Source organism: Thunnus thynnus, chromosome 15 (assembly GCF_963924715.1).
Source record: "Thunnus thynnus chromosome 15, fThuThy2.1, whole genome shotgun sequence".
NCBI lineage: Eukaryota > Metazoa > Chordata > Actinopteri > Scombriformes > Scombridae > Thunnus > Thunnus thynnus.
The window spans coordinates 1,065,180-1,076,404 of record NC_089531.1 but is presented as its reverse complement, the minus strand read 5'-3'; positions in this window follow the sequence as shown (position 1 = coordinate 1,076,404).

Below are 11,225 nucleotides of genomic sequence, written 5' to 3'. Positions count from 1 at the left end.
GGAAAAGGGGAGGGGAGAGAGAGAGTGAGGGAGGTGTGAGGGGGGCGGAGGAGGAGGAGGAGGAGGAGGAGGAGGGAGAGGAGGGAGAAGAGGAGGAGGAATGGGGGGGGGGGGGGGGGGGGCTGCTCTGGTTCTCTGCCAAGTTTGTTCCCAGTTTGCCAAAAGAGAGTCAAAGAGACGTCTGTAGAGACAAAGAGAGAAACAGAGTCACTACTTTCATTCATATAAATCGTTGCTGCAGTTTGTGTTGGAAACTTCCTCCTGATCAATAACCGCAGTGATTTATGATATCTGATATCTGATCAATGCTTCTATTAGTTTCATGTTGTTTGTCTGAACTCTCAGCCAGGATAAAAAGATTCTTCATCTCACTTAAAGGTCACATATACATTCATCCTCTCCATTAACATACATGAGGGTGGACAAAATATTAGGAACACCTTTCAATATAACGACTCCAGCACACCAACGATCAATAAACAATAAACGGTCATAAACATAAAGTAACAAAAACAAACAAAAACTGAAAATGTTTAAGCTTCGTAAAAGAGAAGATCTAAAAGTCTGAACAGGATACGTCTGTCTGTTCAGCAGGTCATATTAATTAACTAATTACAAGTAATAATAATAAACTTTATTTATAACATAACATGCAGCTCACAGTGTTTTACAGAAAGAGGTACAAACAAATAAACAATAAAAAACTACAGCGGTAAAAGGAGGTAAAATGAGATAAAAAAGATAAAACAGGAAGTAAATAAGCTGATAACAGTAAAAGGCAAATAAAAGTTAATTAAAAGCATAAAACCATAAAAATAAGTTTTGAGCTGCTTCTTGTCTAATACGTGTTGGGAGTTTGTTCCAGATCTCTTCATCGTAACTTTCTGCATTTTGTTCGTTTGCACATTTAACGAGCGACGTGATAATATCAGCTTCACAGTTTGAGCAAAAACGTCCATGATTTTCAGGATATCTCAGTATTTAATGACAGCAGCGCTCGAGCTTCACGGAAACCCGATGATCCGTGTCATCCCGCCAGGATCTGACAACATTCCAAACAGCCTCCCATGATGTCACAGAGCGCTCGGCTTTCCCGTCTGCAGGTGTCATAAATGTTGAGCGGGGGTTCAGGTCCAGGACGCTCAGGACTACCGGACCGGGTCTTCTTTGGTCTTCTGGTAGTTGCTGCAGAGCTTTGAGGTGTGTTTGAATCCTCCCAGTATGAAGATGCAAACCAGTGGGTCCAGCATGTCTCTGAAGAGTCGGGTCGAGTCTCCGTCTCTCAGGGAACTGAGCTCGATGCGTTGATCTTCTGATGGCGTGGTCACCTTTGCTCTGCTGATCGTGTTCTGGATCCAGTTTCTGCAGATCTTCATGTTAGAAACCTTCAGTCCAACCGTGATGTGACGCTGAGAAAGCTGCTCTCTCTGACTCGATGATGTTTCCCGCCATCATAACGCTGCTTAGTGAGCAACGACCTGCTGGAAACACGAGGCGGCCATGTTTATAACAGGTTGAGTTATTGAACGAGCCTCCGATGAGTCGATCGAACCCAGCTGAGTGTCGATGGAAGAAACACACTAATAAATAAAGACAGTAAACTAGCAGCAGCTGTAGCTTTAACAGTTAAATGTAGAATGTGAGGTTTATAGTTTGATACTGTAAATAAGCTGTTTTACAGTGTTGCCATGGTAATCTACATTCTTACTGTAAATGTTACAGTTTTCTTCTTATTCATATTAATAAAAACAACTATAAACTGCAGATATATACTGTAAATAACAATATGTCTTTAATCTTAATGGTCCATTTAAGAATGTGTAACCTTTAACATCTGGCACAGAACAGGATGAGACGAGTGGCGACATTTACTCAAAGGTTCATGCTCTTTCAAAGGTCGATGTAAAATGTTAATTATAATATCCTGAGCTTCCAGGAAAACTTAGTCATGAGTCTAAACAGCGACGGCAAAAAACTACTGTTTAAAAATATAAAATGACAAATAAACAGACTGCAGGATAATAGTTAGTAAAGCTTCAGATGTTCTGATCGACTCGCTGAACGAGACAGAAACAAGAATAAAAACTGAGCAGAGTGACGGAAAGAGAAATGAAACTATTGAATAACAGAGAAAAACATTTTAATCAAGAAGGAAACTATAACTTCCTTTTAACGAAGTGACGTCAAGTTCTTCAGATGAATAACTTGTTTTTCTTCTTGGTGTCACTTTCTCCCAAAGACAACATGCAGCACCTGTATGAACAAACAATATCACCTGGAAACTACAGCTTAGAAACACACTCAGACACCAGTATGACCACTCAAACTTCAGTCGTTACATGTTTTATCAGTTATGAACTACTGGACTAATGTTACAGTCGTCCAAAATAATCTTTAAACTCAACGTGCAAACAGCAGTGAAAATAATGTTTAAATACCAGTAATTAAATTCAAATTAAATACCAGTATCCTATTATTATCTTATTGTGTCCTTCGTGGTTTTATTGTGTTTTGTATCTTGTTTGTTGAAGTCGTGCTTTATAAATAAAGTGGATCAGATGTTCTGTTGTGTCTGTCAGGTGTTTTCTGGGTTTATATCAGTTTGACATAAATGAAACGTAAGTCACTGATTGGATAAGCAGATGCAGGAATGTGATTCTATTTCCTCAGCATGATGTTTCTGACCTTCTGGTTTGATTCCACAGAGGAGGAATGATGATTATATGTTATTGATGGTCGCGTGTGGTTTCTCTCCCGCCATCACTACCGCAGCGAAAATGAAAATACTGTATTTCACCGTCAAATCTTGGCCGACTGTTAATGTCTGTTCTTGGTTTTGGCTCCAAAAAGCATAAAGATTTACAGTATTTTACCATATTTAGAAAGAAAAGTACAGTACTGTTAGAGTTTGGCTGCATTATTACAGCAATTTACAACTGGAGGAAATTTGACCTTTTGGTAAAAGCAGTTCAGTTGGTCGATGCTAAAAGTTTTCAGTGTGGTCTCAGAGGTTCATGTTTATCTGTTTCCTACCAGTGAAATTATGAAGCTTCTGTCACTGATCTGAGGTCAAACATCCTCAAACAGCTGCAGCACATCATCACTGTTAGAACAGATTCCTCCTGTTCACCTCTGAGTCTCTGTGTGTGTTTTTTTGTTTTTATTAGTTGTGTCTCGTCACGTCCTGACAACAAACCTCAGTGTCTCCGTCAGACAGCTGCACCAGCACACGACCACGACTCAACACGCGGCTTCATGTTTCAGCTCTCTGCAGCTTCAGTTCAACACAAACCGACCAGCCGACGGGTCGACCTGAAGGCTGAAGGATGATCTGGAAACTGATCAGCAGGGAATTGATATTTAAAGAGCTGCAGCGGTCTGAAGCTTTAAAGTCATAAAAGCTCTTTGTTTCTTCTCTCACAGCTGGATATGAAACAATAGACTCACACACACATGAGTTCATGAGTGTGTTTTCTATTTTCAGGTCTTGAGGAAATACACCTCATGGCGACCTCATCAGTGATGTCACTGTTGACCAAATATGGACTTCCAACGTGACTTAAAAGTCTGCACAAGTAAAAACTTGTTAATATGTAAATGTATTAGTTGTATTAGTTGTATTGTGTTGAAGGTTTTTCACTTTTTAACGTCAAAGTGAAAACATCTCGACAGTTTTAAGACTTCAATTAATCAGAAATATAAAAATACATAAAATACATCATCTGTTTTAGATGTGACATCTGTTTGTGCTGCTTACATGTTAAATGTACCATCAGATAAACTTCATCCCTGCTGTGTGTCTGTACCAAGCGGCTACATTAGCCTACCCATGATCCTCAGCGACCGTTGCTATGGTGAAGACGCCAGCGACAGCCGCGCGTGTGTATAAACGGGATAAAACTGAACTTTACATTTCACATCCCTCATTTAAGCCCTACACTCATCAAACTGGACTTTAGATTGTGCATTTTATACAACCTCCACTGTTACATCATGTAATTATTTATTAATTATTTATGTTTAATTTATTCTCTTGTCACCTTCATATATTTCATACACTTCGTTTCTTTGTCCTTAGCAACATTATTTTCTTTACAGTTCAATGTACAGTAAAGTACGTTGATCCCGATCATAACCAATAATCTGCAGTACTACATAATGTTATCCTGACTATATGTTAAGGCTGTCGCCGGTGTCTTCACCATAGCAACGGTCGCTGAGGATCATGGGTAGGCTAATGTAGCCGCTTCCGCTATCATACAAAAATACTTGATTTCTAAACCAAAATCGCTCGGTCTTTTGAATTTGGTTTTCTGTATTTTCGTTGGGAAATATAAAAGGAATAGATCACGTGATTTCATTTTTCGTTTTTGGTTTCAAACGCAAAAACGAATTAGCTTGATGTCCGCAGACGTGCTGGATATTCAATCCAAAAAGGAAAAACGATAAAACGGCTCGGCAGAAACCAAAAACAGGCCGCGTTTGATTGGTTTATCATTATTTGATTCTGACACCAAAAACATTTTTTTTTGTTTTGAAACAAATAACAGATTTACCGTTTTTTGGGTTTTGAATTACAAATAAATAACGAATTATCCGATGATACCTGGACCCTGTAAAAGTGGAAACGTAGCGTTAGCACCAAGCTAACAGTCTGTAGCTACTGGTCGGCTCTTTGTCGTCACGCCGCTCAGGTGCAGATTTGTGAAAGTCAGATAAATCTGATGTCGGTTTGTTGTTGGAGCAGCTGAGAAAAAGTTCAAACCGGAACATTTAGTTTGTAGATTAGATCTTTATTTTCTATGTTCAACACAGAACTGCTGCTGCTGCAGATACCACAGTGTTAACTGTAGGTTCACTAGTGAGGCGCCACCGCAGTGAAGGAGGCTTCGACTATAGTGAAACCTTTCAGACGGGAAGCAGCGTGTTCACCCACAACATCTGAAAAACAACATCTGACATCACAAAACTGTTTACTGAGAAAAACAACAGTCATTTCAGCCCCAGAACAACATCTGGTAACACTTCATTTCTCACTTTGGTTCCTCCAACTTGTACTAATTTCCTAAACATTTTCTGAGTAATTTGCAGGTATTTACTGGTTAATTTTTAGGGCATTTTATAGACAGGTTGGTTCAATTTGGTGCAAACTATAAGAAAAAACAGAAAAAAAGAGTTAAGTTGGTCTAGTTGATCATTATATTTGAGTTTGGAGTTGTTAATTTTTGCAAATGAATCAGTTAAATTGTAGTTAATTGTAAAGAGTCTAATTGATTAGACAACTTTTTACCATTTTCCTTATAATTTGTACCAATTTGCACCAACCTCATGTCACTCATCATGTGTTTACGTTACAGTGTCGGCGCCTCCTGGTGGTCGTAGTTATGAATGAACTCAGGTGACGTTATTACAGAGCGACAAAGTCCACGTACGGAGGTCGTCAACAAAACATCAGACTTTAACACCAGAGATCACTGTTCACTTCCTGTTTACAACTACAATCGTCCCCTAACCTTAACGTAGTAGTGACCTGAACCCAAACCGTTAACTTTCCCTCCACCTCACCAAACCTGAACCACAGTGTTGTCAGTTTTACTTCTGCATGTCTGTAGTTGAACGTTCAGACATTCAGACAGCATCAGTTATCTGAGGCTGTAATCTGGTGTGAGAGCTGGATTAGGTCAGATTAAAGCCACTTTTTATTTTTCAAACACAGGTCAGTCTGGATTAAAACAGATCCCAAATCAGTTCTGGAGGAAACTGTGTGTGTTTTGGCTTCAGATCAGGATGTGATTCAGCTGTAATTATATGAGATTTGGAGCAGCTTTTTTTTCTCTCTGAGCCAGCCAGCAGAGAGATTTTGGATTAAGAGTTTTTAGCTTCGGGCAGGAAGAGACACATCTCAGAGAGTTCAGTCTGAAATATGAAACGCCTTCTTTGGCTGTGAGAAATGACATGTGGACCATCTTCTGTTCATTTCATATCCTCTGCTAGAAGAAAAACCACAACAGCCGACTCAAGTTCAAGTAAAGTTTGTCTGTTAAAACTTTGATTAAAGCAGAATTTACAGAGAAAATCTGCTTAATGAAGAACAGCTGGAGTTAAAATCTTCTCTGACGATTGATTTCCTTCCTTTAAAGCAAAGGTCTTGTCTTCAGACCAACAGCAGACTCCATGCTGGGACTGCATTGACAATGCTAATGCTAGTCAGAGGGATGCTAATGGTTGCTAATTGTTCTTGTTATGGACGAACTCCAGCTGAGAGGTTTCCTTTAGTGCTGGAAGAAGTATTCAGATCCTTTACTGCAGTAAAACTACCAATACAGCAAAGTAAAAATACTCCATTACAAGTTAAAGTCCTGCATGAAAAATCCTCCTACAGTAAAAGTACATAAGTATTATGAGCTTGATGTGGAAATGTAGAAAGTAGCATCACATGGAAATACTCAAGTTAAATACAAATACTTGAGTAAATGTACTTAGTTACTCTCCACTGCTGCATATCACTGTAAGTTCTGCCTTTCAGACTTGGATTGTAGATTTATGGATCTGGATCCGAGTTCCTGGCTGATTCTGATCCGCCGCAGTCGTCTCCATCAGCTTCTGTTTCAGTCTGTTCAGTTGAGCTGCTGGCTGGTTTTGATTGTTTCATTTGAATCATTTTAGCTCAAAGTTCACTTATTATTTTTTCCCCAGAGCTTTCAACCAACAACTGAGTGAAACTCCTCCTACAGGGAGATGAGATGTGGTTGAAACCTGCAGAAAAAGCAAGAACTTTGAACTAAAGATTATTTTGTCAAACTACAAACTACAAGCTGCAGACTGAATGTTTGTGACCCACAAACTGAAAAGGCTTTGTTGGTATTTTGTGAGATACATTTACTGAAATGCCTCGTGGGAAACGTAGGCTCACAAAGACTCACTGATGACAGATTACAGATCATCAGCAATTCGAAAACCTTCAGGTTCAGACATGCAACTCAACCGACTGAAGGATTCACACACTGTTTTTCTCACAACACACACACCACAGGGGATCGACCACAGAGGAGAAGAGTGTGTGTGTATGAGTGTGTGTGTATGAGTGTGTGTGTATCCTGTAAAAACCACCAAAAACCATCTGGAGACTAACAGCGCATTTCCTCTCAACACAATACAACAGACAGAGGAAGAGGGAGAGAATACAGAATGAGAGGGAGGAAGAGAAAATGTACAGAAAATATAAAGACAAAAAACAAAGAAAACAAAGACAGAGAGACGACAATACAGATTAGACTACAATACAACATAACATATTCCTCAAGATTATATTAAATTCAATACAAAATACTTTATTTGTCCTTCAGTTTGCACATATACAATTCATTTACACACATAAAAAAAGTCTAAAAAATATAAATATGACAATGCGAGAAAGAGCTGAAATACACAAGAATTAATGGAAGTGGCCTGTCTGTAGCTGGCCAACAATATCCAACACCACAAAGACACTTATTATGACAGAAGTGCATTTTAAATGAATTTAAGTCAATTTTAAAGGATTGAGAAAATGGAGCGCTTGGTAAATGTGATGCTCCTGTGTTGAGGAGCAATCACTGTGTGCCCGTCATCCGGGGTGCAAACATAGTCTGTATAAAAATATGGACGTAGTTACCGTGACGTCACCCGTTGGTTTCTGAAGAGTGATTCTGAAGCTCAAAGTGAGCCGCTCCGGCCGTCGCCATCTTGGCAGTGCGTGACGCTGTTGTGGAATTATTTCAACTAAAATATATATAGAGACAGCTAAATTACACAACATAAAAGTTAATAAAAGCAAACTAAAATGTTACATGTACAGTAAGTAAGGTTACACTAACATTAGGCTAATTTTAGTTTAACAAGCTAACAAGCTAATCTTAACATAACAAGCAAATTGTAGTGTAACAAGGTAATATTAGTGTAAAACACAAATGCTAGCGCTAGTTCTTCCTTCATTAATTCATTCCCTAATGCCCACACCACAGACATAAGGTGCTAATGAGCTAACACCTGTTAGCTAGAGTGATATGATTATCTTTCTGATACATTAGCTTGGTTCAGTAACTTAAAACAACCAAGTGGCACAGGAACACTCACAAGCCTAGCTTAGCCTAGCTTAGCACAAAGACTGGAAGATGGTGGGCAACTGTTAGCCAGTGTAGCAACAAAAAGTTACAATAATAGTCCTGGTGTTTTTATGGTGGCCACAAACAGTTACTATCTAATGTTATGCTAGCTGTTTGTTGTTGGTTTATGTTGTAGTGACAAACAGGTAGAATATTTAACATTATATTAACTGTCTTTAACTAATAAGTGTTATACCGATACATGTTTAGCCTAGCTTAGCACAAAGACTGTTAGCCTAGCTACAGCTTGAACAGCTCCAAACTGTCAGGTTTAGATGTTGTATGTTGTTTATTGATCAGGTGCAGAAACAGAAAAGTAAAATGAGCCGTTGTGTTTTTAGCATCTGTTAGCGTCAGAGCTTTCTGTCCTGAACTCACAGCAGTGTCTTTGGTTTGATCTCTGTCTGAACTGTAAAACTAAATTTAAACAGAGGACAGCGGAGGTCAAACTGAGCTGAAATCCTTCCCATCATGCATCTCCCTGCTGATCTGGGCATCCTCGGGGGGTCGCTGCCTTGCTCCAGGGCACTCTGGGAAAGTCAGAGTGTTCTCATGGAGGCTAAATTTAACTGTGACAGCAGAGACACTTAATGATCCTACAGTCTGTGAACGCAGCTGAAAGCAGCTCAGGACAGCGTGAGAGTGTTTTATGTGTGTGCGTTGTACGTGAGCGGCTGTTTTACTCTCATGTGAATATTCTCAGCAGGATAACTACCAGTTCACTGTCTGCACTGTTTATGTTCTCGTCTCAAACTGACTCATTAATCTGGCAGAGTTTTCATGTTCTGGCTCCTGTCTGGTTTTATCTGTGACAGTCTGACATCTCTTACTCAGCAGCTCCAGTCCTGTGATGTGACTGAAGCAGACAAACTGACTTATTAACTATTATCTGTTTACTAAAAATGAATGAAAGGAGTTTAAAAAATCTCCCACTGATGTTTCATAACTCATTCATCTTTTTGTTGAGCTGACATCATCAGATTTCCTCACGTACAGACTTCCTCCTCCTCCTCCTCACTGCAGAAAAATTACCAATACAACAAAAATACTCCATTACAAGTAGAAGTACTGCATGAAAAATCCTCCTACAGTAAAAGTACATAAGTATTATGAGCTTGATGTGGAAAGAAGAAAAAACAAAGTTCTGATACACAAATCTGTTTTCAGTTTTTGGACTTTTTCTCTAATCTTTGATTTTTGCTGAAATATTGGATCATAAGACGTAAGACGTCAAAAGCTAAAAAGGTTGGAAACCACTGGTTTCATCTTTAACAATGTGTTGTATTTTAAAAGCTTGTTATATTATCCATTGTGTCAAATCTTCATCTGAAAAGTAACTAAAGCTGTCAAATAAATGTAGTGGAGTGGAAGTATGAAGTAGCATCACATGGAAATACTCAAGTAAAGTACAAGTACCTCAAAACTGTGCTTAAGTACTGTACTTGAGTAAATGTACTGAGTTACTTTCCACTGCTGGACTAAAGCTGCTGCTGCTGAAAAACAAGTCGATGGTTCACAACCTCATTTTTGTCTTAATAAATTTCTTTCCTGTTTTGTAACATCCTTTGTTTCTTCATCTTCTATTTTTTCTCTTCCTCATTTCTTCGCTTTGGTTTTGTTCATATTCCTCCTTAATTTGTCCTCCATACCTTCCTCTTCTGTTCCTTTCTTTCATGTACTTAGTTCCTTTCCACCACTGGTCAGTAGTTTAAAATGTGTTTGAACTGTGAGTGATGGACACTTTAACTTCACAGAGAATACAGACTTCATTTATGAGAAAGCCACAAGTGAAGGAGAAGTTTAAAGACTGTAGTTAGTGAGTAAAGTATAGAAACGTTGTGTAAGAATCTGACTGTCAAGACCAAACTGAAATAACAGAGAATGTTAAACAGAGCTGGTCAAATTAAAGAGAAGCTACAGATGCAACCAAGACAAGAACATGAAATAAATATAAAGAGCAAAGATTTCCAGATTATAAATGATCCTTCTGACTCTTTGAGTTTTTACCCTCAGAGAGACGATATAGACAAGAGCCACCAAAAATCTATCTATCTATCTATCTATCTATCTATCTATCTATCCATCTATCTATCTATCTATCTATCTATCCCTGGTTAGCAGGATGAAGGCGCCCTCTTGTGTTGTGCTTTAGATTTCACTTGTTGACGTGTAAAAACTCCACTGAGCCTTTAGCAGCTTCAACAACATCAGTAAAGAGAGATTTAAACATCTGTAATATCACACTGTGTTAGTTTGTCGACAGAAGTCACATCCTGTAACGCTGACGCTGCATTTAGGTCACATGGGAAAGATGGGAGAGAAGAGTTTCCAGTCTGCAAATATTCACATCAGCGTTTTAAAAGCTCGTTTTATCATCCGTTGTGTTAAATCTTCATCTATCCAACAACGTTGCAACACCTTCACTGTCAGCATATAATGTGTCTCTTTCAACGTTTTCTCTGCCTTTAGTGCTTCAACGCTGACGTTAAACGTGTCCCATCATCATCATCATCATCATCAGCTACCAGTGTCTGGACTACATGGGGGGGGGGGGGACTGATGTCCTTTAATTACTGAATCTCCCAGTAGAGTCTAAACACCGAAGACTTTTATCAACATTTAATCATCAATATTATCTGTTAAATAAATAATAATCTTTGCTTCAAGTAACGAACAACGTAAACATTGTTGATGTAAAATACTTCAGTAAATGTTATTTTCCTCCACTGCTGCTGAAAAACAGACAATTCACCAACTTTCTTTTTTTTTCTTTTATCTTATTTCTTTGCTTCGTTTTTTTCATATTCGTCCTTGATTTGTCCTCCTTACCTTCCTCTCCTCCTCCTCCTCCTCCTCCTCCTCCTCTTTCTGTAGAAACATCCGACTCCTCCGCAGGATGATAAGGTTTTCATTTGTGAGCTGACGATGAAACATTTTGCTGATGTTTAAAAGGTTTCAGTGATCTGGTGCAGAGTGACTCGTCTGTACTAACAGCTGAGATCAGAAACTCTGCTGTTCTCTCTGTTTGACAGTTAAATGAGTTTATAATTAAGACTTTAAAAAGAGAATCATTGCTTGAAA